This window comes from Microcebus murinus, chromosome 3 (assembly GCF_040939455.1).
Source record: "Microcebus murinus isolate Inina chromosome 3, M.murinus_Inina_mat1.0, whole genome shotgun sequence".
Classification (NCBI taxonomy): Eukaryota; Metazoa; Chordata; class Mammalia; order Primates; family Cheirogaleidae; genus Microcebus; species Microcebus murinus.
Window position 1 is genome coordinate 7,591,263 of NC_134106.1, and position 19,263 is coordinate 7,610,525.

At 52.8% G+C, this 19,263-nt stretch overlaps 1 protein-coding gene across 3 annotated transcripts in view; it reads left to right on the plus strand.

Moving 5' to 3' along the window:
- The first annotated feature begins 271 nt into the window (after nt 1-271).
- Nucleotides 272-19,263, plus strand: part of HPCAL1 (hippocalcin like 1) — a 104,128-nt gene continuing 85,136 nt past the window's right edge. The window contains exon 1 of one of the 3 annotated variants that reach the window (XM_076000546.1): nt 272-407. The gene's annotated coding sequence lies outside the window, so the exon portion shown is untranslated. Of the gene's footprint in view, nt 408-808; nt 878-19,263 lie in introns of those variants that run through there. The other 2 variants (XM_012778977.3, XM_076000545.1) reach the window with 2 other exon arrangements.

A 19,263-nucleotide genomic window follows, 5' to 3' on the forward strand; every position in this document is an offset into this window, starting at 1 on the left:
AGGCGGGCGGCCGGGGGCGTGGTCGCGGCGGGGGCGGGTCCGCAGGAAACTTGAGCGCCCGCCTCCGGCCGCGCGCCCCGCCCCGGCCCCGCCCCCGGGTCCCGCCTCCGCGTCCCTTCCTTCCCGGAGCCGGCAGGCGGGCCGCAGCGGCGGCGGGCGGCAGACGGGCGGGCCGGCGGCGCCTCCACCGCGCTCTCTCGCTGGCTGCCGGCTTCCCTTTGTCCGTTCGGGCGGCGATGAGCGCAGGGCCGGCGCGGCGGCTGCGGGCACACGGAGGCCCGCGCTCCTAGCCACTCCTCGCGGCCTCGGCGCGCTCGTCCCGGGCGGCGGCCCGCGCCCGCCGCAGCTGCCGCCGGCGCCGAACTTGGGCTCGGGAAGCCGGCGGACCGCGTCCTGCGCCGGAGCCGGTAAGGAAGGGGCGGTTTCGGGGCCGCGGGGCTGCGGGCGTGTGCACCGGCGTGCGCTGCAGTCGGGTTCTTAGCGCGCGCATGTGTGTGTGTGTGTGTGTGTGTGTGTGTGTGTGTCTTGGGGGGGGCTACCGGTGTTTCTCTGCGCAGTGGAGTTGGGGCTGACCGCGGACGGTGTGTGTCTTTGGAATGGCGTGTATTCGTGGGGACCCGTGTGTGCACATTTTGGACTGCGTTTGTGGAATTGTGCGTTGGGGCGCAGTTGCTGGTGGGGACCGGTGCTGGACGGGTGTCGTGTGTGAGCAGCTGTGCGTGGAGCGGGGGTGGTGGAGTGGGCGTGGGCGGTCCGGCCTCCTGTTCCCGTCGGTCGGCGCAGTGCGGAGCTTAAGAGCCTCAGGGACGGCTGGGACCCGACGGACGGGGCAAGTGCGGGCCTCGCGGGCAGCCCGGGCTAGCAGCGCAGGGGGCAGGTCTGCACGGCCCACGTGGGTCGCCCGTGAGATTCGGCCAAGGGTGGGGGCCCACGCGGAGGCGATCCGTTCCCTCCTCCCGGGCCGGTGGGGTGATGAACGGAACCCTGGCCTCGTTCGGACCCGCACTGGGCCGGACACGCCGCCGTCCCCGGTTGCAATTTGCTTCTCTTTCAAATGGGGGCAGCTAGTCCCTTGGGGGGGCTGTCGTGACAGGTAAAATGAGAACGCACTAAAGATAGCTCTTGGCCCAGTGCTGGCACGTAGTAGGTGCTGTGTTAACTGGAGTGGCATCTCCTGTTTTTATTCTTTATTTTCCCTTTATCGTGGGCGGGGGTGGGGGGGTGGCTCTTACATCCCCCCGGGGCGTGTTTCGTGTCTGTCTCCGGCCCCAACTTCGCGGCGACGCGCCCATGTGGGAGAAAGTTTGGGCTGCTGGGTGCGCTGCCTTCTCGCCGCACCTCCCGCGCGGCCACTCGGGTGCCGGAGCGCGCAGCGCGGGCGGGCGCAGGAGCTGCGTCCCTCTCGTGCCCGGAAGGCAGCCACTGCGGAGTCTGGAGCCCTTTTGTTCAACAAGTGCCTGGTCCCGGGGGAGACGCCCTCCTGGAGCTGAGAGCCGTGGTGCGAAAGCGGCGCTCCCCGCAGAGCAGATCTCGGGCTCGCGGGCATCCCGGCCGGGCCTGGTCTCGCCGAGCGCCACTCCCGGTCCTCCCGGCCGACGCGCTTCCACCCAGAGGAGGGTGTTCGCCAGGACGCCGAGTCCCGGGCGCTGGACACCCTCCAGCTCCACCCCCTCCCGCCCCCGCTCCCTGGCTGTCAGCCTCGTGCCGGAGGCGGGGGTGGGGGGGGTGGGGGACCGCTGGGACCCTACCTCCCAGTCCCACACCTTAATTTAAAAGATACTTAGTTTTGAAATCAAATTTACTACTCGTAAATTTGAACCGCAGTGGATGTGCGCCCAGCTCTTCCCACGATTCGCACCTCGGCGCTGCTCCGGCCCTGCTGTCCTGTCCGGGGATGCGGGGCCCTGCCGCTCGTGCCAGAACGGGTGGTTCCTTCGCTCCGTCGCCGGGGCTCTGGGCTCTTCCTCTCAGGACCCTCGCGGGCGGAAAACAGCGTTTAACCGAAGGAGCGACGGACGCTGCGGTGCTAGAGGCTGTCGAGATGGAGCAGCGCGCTGGGGGAGCCGGCTCGCCTGCCTCCGGCGTGGGGTGCTTTCCCGGTGCGCCCGCGCTGTGCTGTGCGGGGAGAAGCCCGCGCTCCGCCGGCGTTCCCGACTCAGGGGCGGGAACCTCTGGTGCGGTCCTTTGGCTCCTCTTCCACCAGCACCGGAGCCCTGACGTCTCAGCGGGGGTGCAGGCAGGGGGGATGGAATAAGCTAATTTTTCGTCCAGGTTCGGTGACAGGGCACACTTAGAATGCAACCTGTTTTCCATGTCATCAAATGATTTTATATCCTAGAGGAGAAAAGAGCTTTTGATCTGAATCCTACTCTTTCCCCATAATCAGATTCCATAATATTAAAAAAAGAAAAACCAGCCCGGCTTTCTCTGCTCAGAAGACAGACCAAAAAGCTGTTTATTTCCCCCCTCGTCAAAGCCAGCCTTTTGTCTCAAGCAAGCCAGTGTTTTGGCCCTAGATCTATTTCTGTTTCGCTTTTGAAAGCGCCTGTAATTACTGCTCTTGAGGTTTTATTGGATAATGTGCCTGAGGAAAGGCCTGGGGCGCCGCAGCCTCGCCCGGTGGTGGGTGCAGTGCCACGTTCCAGCCTTGTCTTCTCCCTGTGGATTCTACTTTGATGCCATTTTTAAGGTGGGACGTAGATGTCGACGGGTGATAACCATTTGGGGGACCCGACATTGGGAGTCAGATGCCAGGACATTCCACCTGTGGGGAAACCACCACAAGCCAACCCCCCCGAAAAACCGAGATTTGCTCAAACTCCAGCCAAGGGCCCGTTTGATTTCCAGCAAGGCCTGCTGGGGAGAGAGGCTTCGGGAGATTAAAGAATTTGGAGAAATTCAGAATTTACCCCAGTCCCCCTTTCTGGCCACAGGGCTGTTCAGAATTAGAAAGATACACCGTGGCAAGACAAAGAGTGGGCTCCCTTTGGCAACTCCCCGAAGCCCGGGTCCTCGCACTCTCCCAGCACCATGTCAGCCTGGGGCGGCTGTAGAGTTTCACCCTGGAAGCGGTGGTGTCCGCACGCCCTGCCTTCGGGTCTCTGCAGACACGATGCCAAGGGTTCCCAAGCACATGCAATACCGTGTTGAGTGCGTATCAGGGTCATTCTGCCTCCCTATTGCTCAACATGTCCTTCCCCAAAACTTATTCTAAGACCTCGTCGTGTTGCTACTCACAAGTGGTGAAGTACCACGCTCACTCATGAACCAGTGATAATCTGGGCTTCTAACAGGGAGCCCCAGTGTTTATTTGGCACCGAAGATTAAGCTAGTTGGCAGCTGAATTTTTTTTTATCTAGATTCAGGTCAGGTTTGTATTAAAACCCTGCATTCCAGCAAGCCCTAACCATGCTTGTTTGTTGTGGGATAATGTGTTCAGTTTATGAGTTGCCAGCCCAGGGATTGCTGGGGGATTATTTTGCTAGTTTGTCAGCACCTGCTGTCATTGTGCTTGGGGAAGGAAGGCACATTTGGAGCTAAGGGTGAGCTGACACTTGGAGATTTTAATCTTGCTCTACTTTGGGGCTCCCCATTCACTCATCGTCTCAGTGGGTTTCTTCATTGTGCCCCCCCCCCCCCCCCCCCCGTCCACACGTAAGGCTGTGCATCTGTGATCTCACGTAGCTCTTGTCCTGTTCCCCTGGGGTTGGGTTTCTAATCTGGTGATGACAGGGTGGTTGTATATGGAGATATCGAATGGGCTTAGGGCTCTTTCCGTGCCACTTGCCCTATGGAAAAAAGGTTGATTTCAAATCACTTTCCACCAAAAAAATTGGTTGGAATCTAAGTGGTGCAGGTTGTAATGTAACTTTAGGTAATCAATACAGTTTGATGGGTGGAACATTTCTTAGGCGCTGATGAGCAAGGTATAAGTCTAAAGAATTTTTTTCCCTATCATCTGAAAAGCACAGTAAATCCTTTTGAGAGCCCTACCTTGGCCATGTCGTTTCAAGTAAAATAGAATCTGAGAGGCAAGCCTTCACATCTCTGCATTTATAAGGCATAACTAACTAAAGACATCCTTCCCAGGGACCTCAGCTCTCTTCCTGTTGTCAGCGGCAAAGCAGGGAAGATGACTTCTTGGGGCTGTTTTCCTTTTCCCTAATTAGCCAAGTGTACCTTCGTTGCTAGCTAATCCAGCTGCTGTATTTTCTGGGTATTTGTTTCTGTTTTGCGCTTGAGGTTCAACTCACCTTGGCGGGGAGCCAGGGTCCTTGGGGTGGAGGTACCGGATCAGCTCCTCCTGCCTCGGATGAGAAGTATGGTCGCCAACCAAGTGCTGGGTCTCTGACCCTTGGCTAAGAAAACTCAAGATCGTTAAGCACTTACTCCATGGTTAAGGTTGCCAGGATCCTGAAGAAAGGAAGAAGGCTTTCGGGTTGTGTGTGGTCCTCCTCTCAGAAGTCGTCTCTCCAATTTTTGTCTCAATACCCTGTTGCCACCAAAATCTTTCCTTGCTGTGCGTCCCCTCCGGCAAGCAAGGTGTCCCCGAAGGCAGTCGCCATGCTGCGTGTGTCCCAAGACACAGTCTCCCTCCACCGGCCTGGGTCCCCTGGCCGAGCTCACCTGTGCACTGGCAGGTGATGCACACCTGACCTCTCCCCCCCACTCCCCAAGCTGCAGACCCCACGCTGTCTTCCAGGACGGGGCGGGCTCCCAGCTACTACACATCAGAGCAGAGCCAGGAACTCTTTCTTCTCCCTCGTGGGACCTGCGTCTTCTACCGCTGTGGCCAGGGAGTGTCGTCTGCTCGTTGCTGGGCATCTCAGGGGTGCTGGGGAGCACTTGCGCCCTCTTCACTCCACCCGTCTAGTGGCCAGTCCTCTCTGTGGCCCTGGCTCTGCTCCCCGACCTCACGCCTCCTCCTGCACAGCAGAGCCCTGCCAGCTCAGCCTGGCTCCCAGTTCCTCTACCTCTTCCACGCTGTCAGCCGTTCTCTCTTTCAAACACACATTTCATCATCTCTTTCCCTTCCGCCGCCTCCACTCGGCTCCCCACCCAGCGTGGGTCTCTTGCTCAGTGAGCGTTTCCGGCACCTACTGTGTGCCTGCTCCAAGCGGGGCTCTGGGAAAGCCCGGCGTCCCCCCTGCCTGTGTGGAGTTTGAGGTCTTGGGCTGGGGGGTGGGGACACCATCACACAAGCCTGTGGGTCTTGAAGTGCCACCGAGGGCAGCCCCTGCCCCAGGCTGGGGGGCTTCGTGGAGAAACCCCTTCTAAGCTGACACTGGGGAAGGGAGGTAGAGGCAGGGGAGGGGCTGGATGAGTTGGTGCCTTCCTTTCTTCTCTCACACCCAGACTTCTTTATCTGCTAGACTCCTACTCATTTTTTTTTAATCGACAGCTTTATCAAGATATAATTCGTATACCATAAAGTGCACCCATTTTGAGTGTACAGTTTAATGATTTTCAGTAAATTTACAGAGTTGGCAACCATCACCACAATCCAGTTTTATTTATTTATTTTTCACAGTGCTTTAAACCCATCAGATCAAGATTTTTTTTTTCTTTTGAGACAGAGTCTTGCTTTGTTGCCCAGGCTAGAGTGAGTGCCGTGGCGTCAGCCTAGCTCACAGCAACCTCAAACTCTTGGGCTCAAGCAATCCTGCTGCCTCAGCCTCCCGAGTAGCTGGGACTACAGGCATGCGCCACCACGCCCGGCTAATTTTTTCTATATATATATATTAGTTGGCCAATTAATTTCTTTCTATTTATAGTAGAGACGGGGTCTCGCTCTTGCTCAGGCTGGTTTCGAACTGCTGACCTCAAGCAGTCTGCCCGCCTCGGCCTCCCAGAGTGCTAGGATTACAGGCGTGAGCCAGCCACAATCCAGTTTTAGAACATATCCATCGCCCCAGAAAGGTCCCTCTAGCCTATTTGCAGTCACTCCCTGTCCCCACCCACAAGCAGCCGCTGACAGGCCCCGTGTCTGTCTAGATTTCCTTTACTTCCTGCCTGTCCGCTGTAGGTTTGGCTCAAGGGCCTCTTCCGTGTGGCCTTCCCGGGGTCTTCACATCAGAACTGATTTTCTTCCCAGCGCTGACGAGGGGAGCCGGGTGCTCGGCCATCTCACGGGGCTCTCATGCCTGTGCCTGGCACAGCGCTGGCACCCACAGTGTACCCAAGGCACGTTTGCTGGGCCGACTGAAGTTGCTTTGAAGTTGCTTTCCTCACATTTCTTTTGTCTGGCTCCCGAGTGTCTAACAGAGTGTTGGAATTTATTAATCAAACACAGGGCGTGCAGTGTGCCGGGTCATGTGGAGCTGCTGTGTACATTGTCTTGTTTGAGCAAGAACATGTGAGGCAAATGGCATCAAACCCATTTTTATTTTATTTTATTTTTTTTTGAGATAGAGTCTCACTTTGTTGCCCAGGCTAGAGTGAGTGCCGTGGCGTCAGCCTGGCTCACAGCAACCTCAATCTCCGGGGCTCAGCAATCCTCCTGCCTCAGCCTCCCAAGTAGCTGGGACTACAGGCACGCGCCACCATGCCCGGCTCATTTTTTGTATATATATTTTAGTTGGTCAATTAATTTATTTCTATTTTTGGTAGAGACGGGGTCTCGCTCAGGCTGGTTTCGAACTCCTGACCTTGAGCAATCCGCCCGCCTGGGCCTCCCAGAGTGCTGGGATTACAGGCATGAGCCACCACGCCCGGCCAAACCCATTTTTTAAATGAAAAAACTGAGGAGGCCCAGAGCAAATACGTAGCCGAAGGCCATCAGCAGAAAATGGAAGGATCAAAAGTGAAACTAGGTCATTTTCTCTTCTGTCCCCAATTTGATAGTAATAATATGCCCTTTTATGGCCTTGCTTGGGCCGGTGTTCAGTTTTTCCTATGCGAGTCTTGTCATCCCTTCCCAAGCCACGGCAGTTCCTTCTAGGGCAGGAGTGCTGCATGACGTGTCCCATTTGCCCCAGTACCTGGTCCACCACTGAACAGGTAGAGTGGCTTAATACATGTGTGCGTGCAGAGGGGTCTCCTGGTTGAATAGACGGGGTGAGGGAGGAATCGGGTGTTGTGTACTTTGATGGTTCCTGCATTTCAGAAGAATTTCTCTCCTTGCATCATTTTTGTTCTTTCAGGAAGGTAGCAGAGGAGGAGAGCCCATTTGACAGATGCCCAAACTGAGACACAGAAATTACCCACTATATGCCAGGTGGATCTGGGTCTCATGTGTAGACCGCCAGGATCCACACGGTCTCGCGCTCCCACAGGTGTAGACAGCTCTCGCGGTGGACAGCAAGAACGTCTGGTTCCGTTCAGAATGATCAGGACTGTTAGACTCTCATTTGCAAAATGCCTTTGAGGAAAGATCGGGACATTGGGGTCAGGCAGACCTGAGCTGAGCTGTAGTCTTTGCTCTGCCGTTTATTGGCTGGCTGATGCTCTCTGCGTCTGAACTTGCTCGTGTGCACAAAGGGGTTCCAGACCCTGCTCAGACAAGCAAAGGAGACACGGACGTGAGTGTCCAGGCGAGCCTTTGGCTGGTCGCCTGTGTGCAGTAAGTGGTGGTGGCTGCCTTCGCTATTTAAACATTCTTGGATATAGTGCCACCTCTGCCACTAAGTGCAGCGTTCCTTTTCAAGTTCAAGTTTATTAGGTGTATGTCAAGCCAGACTGCAGTAGTGAGGCGTTTGATGTGAGAGCCTGTGGGAGTTGTGTGTGTGTGGAGACTTCCGGAAGGGAGCCAGTGCCGGTCACAGCGTGGAGTTTGGGGACCTGCCATTTTGGGTTGTCCCAGCCTCACGCCTTCTGTGACGAGTCCCTCAGGGTTCCTGACGCACCCGTGGTGACCCTGAACGTGGGAGGCTGTGCAAAGAGATCTGCAGGCCAGGAAACCCAGGTTCTCAGACACAAGGAGGCCAGGGCCTCTTTGTCCACCCTCCCTCTGAGTGCTCAGAAAGCATTTATCAAGTTCGGACGTGTTTGTGCTCGCAGGCCGAGGAAGGATGCAGGGCACGATGGCAGATCGTGATTCTCTGCAGCGGCGTGTATGGATCACAGCCCTCTTCTTCCTCTAGCAGCGAAATGCTCAGCTTGCTGCCTTCTTTCTGGGCATTTGACAGATGTTTCCAGAAAACAGGATTGATGACAGCCCCCACTTTTCCCTGTCACTCCTACCCTTTCTGTTTGCTGCCCTGTAATCAATTTCTGGAGGTAAGTGAGGACCTCTGAAAATCAGTCACCGATGTTTAAAAACATCATTTTCAACTCATGCAGTTTTTTGTATTTTCTGCCTGTGGCTGGAGCGGCGGTCCTGGCATAGTGCATGTGGGATGTGAGATTTCCAGAAAAGCCCCCCGCCCTTGGGGGCTGAGGCAGGGTCAGGGGCGGCAGGACTGGTGGCCTCCCCACCCCCCACCCCTCGCCCCGGCCTAGTGTGGCAGTGGCAGGGGCGTCCTCATTGAAAGCCCTTTAGCCGCGCGGCATAGATCCCGTGCTTGGCGCTGCAGCCAGGGTGGTCGGCGGGGGGCTTAGCCTCCACATGGAAACTTGGTGGCTGCTTTGGCCTCTTTGTGCCTTTCCCCTTCCCAGTAAATAGAGGTAGAAACACACCTCTGGCAGGTGCTAAGGCCCTTCTTTCCTTTGTGCCGGAACTTTGGCCTGTACAATCCATTCTTGTTTTCTGCTTTTCCCTCTTCTCTCTGAAGACGGGGATAGAGGATTGCTGCTTTTATTAGCATGTGTTCTTGATGATGGTGCTATTGCCCGACCCAAACCAGTGTGGCCTGGCTGGTCATTCCCAGAGCATGCCGTAGGAGGAAAGCTTGTACATTTGGGAATTAGCGTCGCCAGTGTTGGTGGGCGTGGGGGGAGGGGAAGTACAACACAGGTGAGGAAATCCAGGTTCTCTGGCCAGGGACCCCCAAGCTGTGGCCATAGCTCCTTCCCCTGTGGCTTGTCTTGGGCCAGTTGCTGGCTCTCCAGAACTGCATCATCACCATCACCATCATCACCATCACCATCATCATCACCATCACCATCATCTTCACCATCACCAAAATCATCCCCATCCCCAGCATTACCAAAATCATCATAGTCACCATCATCACCATCACCATCATCATCATCACCATCACCATTGTCACCATCACCATCATCACCATCACCATCATCACCATCACCATCACCATCATCACCCTCACCATCATCACTATCACCATCATCACCCTCATCATCATCACCCTCACCATCATCACCATAATCATCATCACCATCACCATCATCACCATCACTGTCATGACCACCATCATGACCAGTACCACCACTGTCACTGTCACCATCATCATCCACTCTCTGCATTGTTTTACAACCTTTGGGCCACTGAGTCACGTAGCCTGTTCCTGCCAAGTTAGCTATTCGTTGTGGCTAACAACGACTGCCGGGGAGGGTGGTGATGAGGGGAGTGAGGACGAGATGATTGCAGGTATAGAGGACCAAGTGGATGGATGCTGATGTCTGATTCTGAAAGTGACTCCATGGGAATCGCTGATCTGGAAGATTCTGAGAGAATCACACTATTCTTTCAGGCCCAGGAGTAACCCAGGAGCATTACCTGCTCTGTGGCATTGTTCTTTGCCCCCCTCAGGGAGGACAGATTGTTCTGGCTGGAGCCCGACCTTGCTGGTTGGGTGTCATGCTTGCCCGCCTTGCCCAGGGCGGTGGGCCACTTTAGGTAAGACCCTGTGGGTTTCTCCTCGGTGACACCGCCACCCCCATTCCTGGCACAGATCCTGAAACAAAACAGGTGCCCAGATGTGTGCCTGAACTAGCCCCCAGTTCCTTAACAGTAGGACGGTGGTGCATTAAATGACTTAAAATCTTAACACCTTGCCTGAAGGGCTTGCTTTGTGGGCCTGAGTGGCCAGGTTAGTGTGCTTGTCCTGTTTTCTGTGCTTGTTTTTGATTGGTGAGAAAACGTTTTAAGTGTTTGTTAAAATTGCAGGACAGTGGTCTGGAAGCCAACCGAAGCTTTATGGGTTGGCGAGCGACCCAATCCTATTATTCATGTTTGGCTTTTGACTTAGCACGTGAAATGTTTCCACTCCACATCTCTGTTCCCTCATTTGTCAAATGGGGTTTAGGGCTGGATAACCGCTAAATCCTCTGTCAGCTCTGCAATTCAGGAAAAAAGATTTAAAAATGTAAACTTGCATTGTAGGATACATCCAACACAGAGCATAGAGAGAGGTTTCATAGCTAAAATGACTGCAAAAAAATGAACCTCTTAGGAAATACAGACACCTTAGCAACTGCCACGTTAATAGGTGGCATTATAATTCAGAAGAAACTGATACTGTTGAGCAGCAGATTGTGGAGCATAGGTTAGGAGGAGCGGTAGGGACTGAAGCTGGGAGTTAGGGCGGTGAGCTCTGTGGGTTGGTTTTGTCACCCAGCTCACCATTCAACCAACCTTTTCTGCTACTTCCTGTGTTAAGGAGGCCGAGGTTAAGCAGACCGGGGCTTGTGGTGTGAAGGAGGAGCCAGACTTAGAGGTGAGTGACTGCAGTGGATGTCCACTGTGGGAGCACGGAAGAAGGCTGGCAGTGGGCTGGGTTCGTGGGCTCCAGGCTGGTCCTTCTTTATTAATAGGAGCTGCTTCACTGTCCCTGTAAGAGGATGCGCTGGCGAGAAAAGCTACTGCTGGCAGTGCTGCCGTCTCGTTATAGTGATGTATTCACGTTCTTCCTGGGAGGTGACACCACGGAACATGTAAGAAACTGGTCGGCTGAGCTTCTTATTTGCACCAACTGTGAACAGAGAAAAGACACAAGTAGACAGTACTGCAGAGAACAAGTAGTTGTAGTGTTTTCAGACGCAATGGGTGCAGCGATGCACACTGCTGACCAGGTTGTGTCTCGGATCGGTCTTCTTAATGAATTGCTAAGAATTATTGGAGATCAGCACATTAGTGGCAGTGGCATGGTAGATATTTGCTAAGGGGGCTGAAAATCGGCTGTTTAAACATTTCTCCCAAATGTGGGGCTGGGAGGAAAAATATAGAACTATATAGACAGTTTCATTTCAGTTCTGTTTGGAAGGGAAAAAGAGAGACCAGGTGGGAAGGCAATATACCGCTGTTAACAGTGGTTGAATCTGATGGGATCGTGGGTGATTTCTCTTTCCTGCTTTTTTCGTATTTCTCTACATTCTAAATTTTCACCAATGGACATGAATTATTTTTGCAATTAGAAAGAAAAAAGGTTTTAAAAGGAACTCCAAACTCCTGTTCCTTCTTTTCCTTCCTGATTTGCCTAGCAAACTTTCTTGTTATAGTCAGACTGGCTGGAGCCCCTAATTTTCAAACTTGTGATTATTTAAATTAATGGAAATATATCGTAATACCTTATTAGAATTTGCTGACTGCATCTACATTCAATACCGAGCAAATCTATTAATTGGGATATAAAGAAAAGTCTCTTAAGAAATTCACCATTTCAGTGTGGCAGAGCGTGGAGTTAGTTTATGATCTAGAATGTTTTTCTCTTTTATCGTTTGCTTGAATTTGGGCGTTCACTTCGGTTCTTGACCGGGAAGGAGGCTCGGTGGCTCCTGCTGTTTAGCCGTGGGTGTTTACTGACCTGGTCTGATGTCCCGACACCGACAGCCCCTGCTTTTCCAGGAGTGCGCTCCCTGCTGCTTGTCTGTCAGGCCGAGTGTTTCGGCTCTCTTTTTGAAAATAGCTTTCTCTGTTCCCATCCCTGCCCTTCCTTTATGACTCCACAGGAAAGACCTGCTGCTCTCCAGCCCCTGTAAATTAGAGCACTCCTGGTGGCCACCCTTGCTCCTGTCCCTGTGACTCAGACATCGGTTGACTGTATTTCTTTGCCGGCTGGTAGGCAGGGCCACCTCCACCCTTGTTGGGGCCATGCCTGGCTTTTGGTGGCATCCCTCCAAAGGCGGCTTAGGCTGTTACCCCCACCATTTTTCAGGGGTTTCATCAGTCTGAGTCCAGGATATTGAATCAGCAGGGGAAAGTTATGAAGACGAGGCCAGCCATCAGAGAAATTGGCTAATATGAAAGATTAATTCCGGGGGGAATGAAGGAAAGAGATGCCGGGCCTGGGCTGTCTCCCTAGGCAAATAGCATCCCCCCTGCAATCTGGGGAGCCAGAGGTTGCCTCTGCTACATGCTCAGCACCTGCTTGCAGTTTCTTGTATTAGATATTTAAAGAATCACGTCTTTATAGTCCACTGTCTGTATTTATGATCTGGAGAAAGCAAATATAATTGTCATCAAAATTCCATCATGCCTGGTAAATAATTTTAGTATCTTCCTAGCCATATAGATACCAAATTAAAAAAAAAAAAATTAGTCTGGCTCCAGTGTTCAGAAATTGCTCTTTTCAAGTGCCGGGTCCTCAGGTTATTACAGGATTCGACACAGGCAGGAAACCTGCTCGCCCATCACGGGAGACAGGTAGGTTGCCATGGAGACCAGGTGTTCCCTGTTGTTTCCTGGGTATCCCAGTTGTCCTGGAAAAGGAGTCGGCTCACTTTATGTGATATTTCTGAAATAGTGTGAATTAAGTTTTTCTAAACAAAGGTCAGAGGTTTTTAGTTGACTTGCATTGTGTGGGGTTTCTGGCATAATTTTGCCAGAAAATTATCGGTTTTGTTTGCTTAATTACGATTGGTGCTTTATCCCTGCCTTTTCCTGCCAGAAACACTTAAATGCATCAAGACCACCTATCCAAGACAACAACAACATCATCATCTTTTCGTAAAGCTAGGGGATGCTTGCTTTAGTGTGAGTGACGATTATCCCGTAAAATTCAGCAAATTAACTCGACAGTCACATGTTGTGTGCCATGCCCTGGCCTGGGCACTGGGGGTGGCGTGCTGAGCGGGGCTGTTGCAGGCCCTGCCCCGTGGAGCCTGTATTACAGTCGTGATCCTAGACTGCGTGAAGCCAGGGAGGGGCGCTGGGCTGATCCACCCCTGGCTCATGGTAGCCTCGGCCACCGCCAGCCTCTCTCGCTGTCCCTGTGGGATGGGTGGGCACGTGCCTTGTTGGATGGGTGATGTGTCATCTGTTCTGTTTGATCCGTTGTTATTCATCAGCATTTTTCAGAATGTATAACAGTGCTTTGTCAGTCTGCTTCTGATAATTTTATACACTAAAAAAATCCTATTTGTGCATATTCTTGGGTCCCTCTCTATTGAATAGTTTTTTGTGTTTTTTTTAAATTTTTTTAAATTTGTTTTTTAAAGATAGAGTCTTGCTCTGTCGCCCAGGCTGGAGTGCAGTAGCGTCATCATAGCTCTCTGCAGCTTCGGACTCCTGGGCTCAAGCCATCCTTCTGCCTCAGCCTCCTGAGTAGCTGGGACTACAGGAGCCACCACGCCTGGCCTTGTTGAATAGTTTCTAAAGGTAGTCAGATGACGGTTGGCTGTGGAAAGCTCTTTGCACTTCCTAGGTCTTGTCAAATATTAGCAGTTTCCTTTCTCCTTTCATTTAGTTTGCCTTTAGCATCTGCAAACCCACCGAAACGGAGCATCCCGCATCAGCCGCTGGAGGCCCAAGGTGGGTGTCTGACCCACTCCTGCAGAAGTGACTTCTCTGCAGTCATTTCATGAGAAAAGGCAGCAGCCACTTTTTTACTGCTTCTGTGGGTATGTGGCCTACAAGTGTCTACTGTGGCCCCAGCACTGGACAGCCCATCGTTTAAAAAAACTTCTGCCTCAGTGGGATTTATTTATTTATGAGTATTAAGGGGGGGGGAATGCTTTGGTTACATCAATTGCCTTTGCACCACCCGAGTCAAAGCTACAAGCATGCCCATCCCCCAGAGGGCTTGCGCCATATCCGTTAGGAATTTACCTTCTCTATATCCGTGAGGAATTTGCCTTCTCTATGTCATCCCTGTGTGTGCTAGGACCACGCTCGTGTTTTGATGGGCACTGCCTTGTAGCCTCTGTTTCCTCATCTGTGAAATGGGAACACAGCTTCCCTTGCGGGATTGTTGTCATAGTTGCCATTAAACGTCTTGTGAACTCTGAAGTGCAGTGTCGATGTAAGGACCACCATCATCATCATCAGCACCAATCTTTCTGTGTTCACTCCTGCGGCCCTGACACAGCTGGGTCCCTGTGGCTCCCCTTTCGGAAATGTGGGTTCTGACTCCTCTGCTCTTTTCTTTCCATGGTCTGTGGTCACCTATGTTTTCCACTTTTCTCCTGCGAGATGTCAGCCCGAAGGAGATGTCCGGAGCCCCGCAGAGAAAACGGGAGAGGTCAGCATCCTCTCGCCCCGCCTGCTCTGCAGCAGAGATCTCCTCAGTCCTTCTGTCTGGCGGGCAGGGGAGCAACTTGCTCTTATGTACCGGGCAGCCTGGGAACTGAGTGCTCGGATGAAAAACACTTGTGCAAACACAATCAGGCCTGGCTCAAATCAGAGCATAAATTTAGCAAGCAGCTTCCCCCCAGCAGCTACCTGTGTGATCACCTTTGTTGGAATGATGGGCCGAGGGGTGGGGCAGGCACTTGCAGTTTGAAATTAGCAGGGACTCCCTGCTGCGGGCCTGGGGTCTTGAATTACTGGAAAGAGAATGCTTATCTTATTCTCTGCACCGCCATTGGAGGGGAGAAGCATTTGCTGCCTGCCAGCCCTTGTACCTTGGGGGCTCTCTTGCTCTCCTGCAGCCTCCCAAGTCCCCATCCCTGCTCCCAGCCGTGCTTGGGGACCACCTCCTCCAAGAAGCGTCCTGGGCCAGCTCAGGTACCTTGCTTTGCCTGGGCACTGCTGCTCTGCCTGTGTGGCCGGGACAGTCACCTCTCAAACACAAGTCTCATCTTTCTGCCTGGCTGGGGTCCCCGTAAGGGCAGGGACCATGTGCTCAGTAGTCCCTGTTTAAGCAGAGACCAGGCCTGGAGAGAGGATCCCCCACTAGGCAAAGGTGCTCTCCCATCAGTGGGCCCCACTCTGGCCCCTTGGGGAAGCGCCCATTCACACATTCATTCATTCACATTGTGCCTACTATGTGCCAGACTGCAAAGAGAAAGATCCAGGCGGAAGAAGGCCTGCCCTCTCGGGGCTTATGTTTTTAGCTAGGAGCAACAGACAGTAAACTAAATAAGCAGAGTGTATAGTATAATGTCGTAATACTTAGCAGGTGATTAGACTGTGGAAAAAAATAAACTAGTAAAGCAGGTAGGGGTATCGTATAGGGGTTGAGTGAAAGATGCAATTTTTTATTTGGGGGGGAAAGTATTTTTAATTAAGATATAATTTACATACCATGAAAGTCACCATTTGTAAATATACAGTTCAGTTGGTTTTAGTATAATGGCAAAGTTGAGTACCAATCGCTACCATCTAATTTCAGAACATTTTCATCACCCAAAAAAGAACTCCCACAGCCATTAGCAATCACTCCTCAATCTCCTCTTGCCCTAGACCCTGGAAACCAATAATTTACCTGTGGTCTCTTGTGGATTTGCCTCTTCTGAACGTTTTATATACACAGAAGCGTACGCTGCGTGGCTTCTGTGTCTGCCTCCCTTTCCTGAGCATGATGCTGTCACGGTCCCTCCCCGTGGCCGCGTGTATCCGTGCGTCTTCCCTGTAGATGGCCGGATAATATCCCATTGCACGGGTAAACCACAATTTTAAAACCCATTCATCTGCTGATGAACATTTGTGCTGTTTTCACCCTGGGCTACTATGAACAATGTTGCTAGAAATCTTTGTGTGCAAGTTTTTGCGTGGACATATGTTTTCATTTCTCTTAGTATATAGAGGGATGCAGTTTTAAGTAGGGTGGTCGGAGAAGGCCTCATGAGAAGGTGACATCTGAGCAAAGGCTGGGAGGAGATGAGGGGGCTGCCCCCCTGGAGGCCTGAGGAGCAGGACAGCAGGCACAGCGAGTGACAGGGCCCCTCCACCAGGAGGCTGGGCAGGAAAGGCTGGACCTCCCCAGCTGCCCCCCAGCCGTGGGGCCCAGTGAGTCTGGGCTGTGAGAGGTTAGTTTCAGCCTGCTGGGAAGGGCTTCTCTTTACGAATAAAGAGCCAAAGTCCCAAGACAGAGGCTCTTGGCCCATCTTTTGTTTTCGTGCCTGGAAAGCAGATGTAATTTCTGGAAGTCGGGCAGCGTCCTGAGGCTGAAATCCGTGTGCTAAGGACACAGAAAGGGACTGGGGCCTCGGTGGCATTCTCGAAGTGCTGGACCCCTGCCTCCATAGTTTTGTTCTGGGACTCAAAGAAAACTCTTTCTCGTGTAAGCCATTGTTTGCCAGGTTTTATGGTGTTTGCAGCCAAATGCATTCTTTGTTGATGGAATGTCCAACACACACATTCACATTGTCCCCAAGTACCCCAGACAGAGCCCTGCCTGCTCAGACACCATGAAAGCCTGGGGGATGTTCTAGCCCTTTCTTTGCTTTCCTCTCCCTCCATCCTGGCTGCTGTCCCACTTGGTTATCAGGGTTAAGGTCTCCCAGTTGGCCCCTCTACCTTGCTGAACTGCCCTCACCACCACTGCGTTGCTGTCTGGTTCTAGCAGGTCTCCCGGCTCCCCAGGCGGTACCCCACGCAGTCCCAGCATGAATGTATGTGGGGCCTACTGCCCCCCGCTCCCAGACCTCACCTGCAGAGCCAGGCGCCGGCGCCAAGCGCAGTGTGAGATGCCCTCCAGGATGCGGCCTGCTCCCTGCCCTCCACCTCGTCCCTCCATCCCAGGGCTCCAGCTTGCATTGTGCATATTGCGAGTTCCTTGTTAGGCTCCCCTCGAGGCCTCTGCACTTGCTGTTCCTCCTGCTGGGGACCCCTGACTCCTCCCTCTCCCACCCACAGCTGGCCAGCACCCACTCCCCCTCCAAGAAGCAAGCAGGGCTTCTCATGCCAGCCAGTCCCTTTCCCCAGGTGTCACCTGTGCACCTGTTCCCTACCTTCAGCATTAGAGCCCCTCTCTAGGGGAATGACACTTAAAAAAAAAAAAAAGTCTGTCTTTCCAGCAGCTGGACAGAGTCCCCTGGAGAGCAGAGAGCAAACACATCCCGTTCATCTCCGTCTTGTGCTGGTCTTGCTCGGGCCTGCAGCCGGCCCTGGCGGCAGGTGGGTGTTAAGTGGAACTGTGGAGGGTGGTGGGTGGCTGGAGACTGTTACTGGTGTTGGCCCCTAGGTGAGAGCCCCTACCTTACCCCTTACCCTGGAGCTGGCCCCTCTCCTGCAGGCCCAGCAGTGTACTCTCTTAGCCGGGCACGAACCACGTCCCATGTATAATGAAAACGATGAAAGCTCCAGTGACCCGCACTGTCCTAGTGCTTCATACACATGAACTTGAGTGATGAGAATTAGCCTGCATCCATTCACTCAGCAAACATCCGTGGAGTGCCTCCAGTAGGCCAGGGGTTCTGCCAGGTACTGGGGATGCCTCAATGGAAAAACACAAAGACACAGTGAAAGTCCCTGTCCACTTGGAACTTACATACACACTTCCATTGTGGCTGCTTCATGGAGACACCTTCAACATTCCAATTTTTCTCATGTTTCATTTTTTTTCTCTTTTTTTTGATGAAAGAAGGAATGCATCATGTTTCATTTTTAAATGTGATACAAGAACAGTGTCTAAAAGGATGAACTTCAGCTTGCAAAAGGAATTGTCTCGGAAAGAGAATTAAGTAAAATGTACTTTAAGAAAGTCAGTTAAGAATTTTTCCAGTTATGAACATGTAAAATGATTAGTTTTCATCTTGCATGTTTCTCAGGGTCCCACTATTAAGAACTCATCACCCTGTTGTTATTAAGGGTGAAACCCAGACATTTCGTTGTGTAAAAGCCAATTAAAATAAATTAAATGCAAATACTATTTCATTGTAATGTTAATTTTGAGAACTGGATCAATCTGAGGTTGTGGAAATGCCAAAGTTGTTAAGACTTGGTTACCATGACAACAGCACTATCGTGTAAGTGGTCTGTTCAGAAATTCTTCCTTCGGTCGGCTAATGTAGTGACTTTATCTCGTAAGGGAGGGGGTGGAGCTTTCTGGAGTCAGGTTTGGGGCCTGGAGACCTGGTGACCTAAAGCCCCAGGTTCAGCCAGAACTAGAAAGTCACTTCCCCTTCTGCCTTAGTTTCCTCAATTTAGGGACAGCCACTCTATGGCTGTGATTATAATGTGGCATCAAGCACTTCTCAAAAATTGCTGGTTAATTTTGGGGATTCCCGATCTGCCCACAGGGTTTCAGCCTGCATTTTGGGGAAATGTGAATGATAAAGACAGGGAAGGGGAGGAAACTGGCCCGGTGCCTTGCCTGTCCTAACTGGTGAGAATGGGACCTCTTTTATCACCTTGGCTATTGGCCAGGGAATCCCTGCCCCGCGTTTGTGTTTTGTTTGGGGGTGCCTTTAACCCACTGGCCATCGTAACGACACTTTCACGGGGTTTGCAATTCACGATGTGTTCTCCCATGTCATCACGTAGGCTTGCTGATTTTTCAGCCCCAGCCTCTGAGGCCATCACTGTTTAACAGACGAGGACATAGGGTTCTGAGAGTGACTTGTCCCAGTCTCGGGTCCAAGGCGGCAGTGCCAGGGCTGGTGGGGTCCCGGGTGCCGGGCTGTCCCGTCCGTGCTCCCGAGCCTTTCCCTGGCACCTGCTTTGGCTGAGGCCTGCTCAGAGTGTGTCTGCAGCCGCCTCCCTTGCCAGCGTCCGGCAGACCCGGCCTTGCAGGGTGCTCTCCTCAGTCCCCAGGGCCAAGCCCAGAGCTGCCTCCATATTTCCTTCAGAGTGTCCCTGCAGAGAGGCCTCCTAACGCAATGCATGATTTTAAGGCACCACGAACTGCAGCTGTAAGTGCATATTAAACACCTGCTCTCCTGGCTGGGCGGGGTCACCTGCCGGAGGTACTGCCTGTCCTCCTCGTGTGTTTACCCTGTGGTCCTGCTTGCCCAGGCTCAGCTGGGGCTAATTAGTGCCACCATCGGGCTGTGGGTCCGTTTCCTTGTTGCATGAGAGCCAACAGGACTGGTCTTTTTCCATTCTGTGGGGGGCAGTTGGGAAATGAAGAAGCAGTTGGGGATTTTAAACTCTGTGTAGGCAGTAGGTTGTCACACTAGCATTTCACCCACTGAGCAATCTCGGGGCGTTTGCCTGCAGTGAGGCCCTGGGGAATGCAGAGGGCCATGGGGTCAAAAGATGGTGTTGGTCATGTGGCCTGACCTTTGTCCTCTCCCACGGTGGCTAGACTCTTTCTCAGGGAA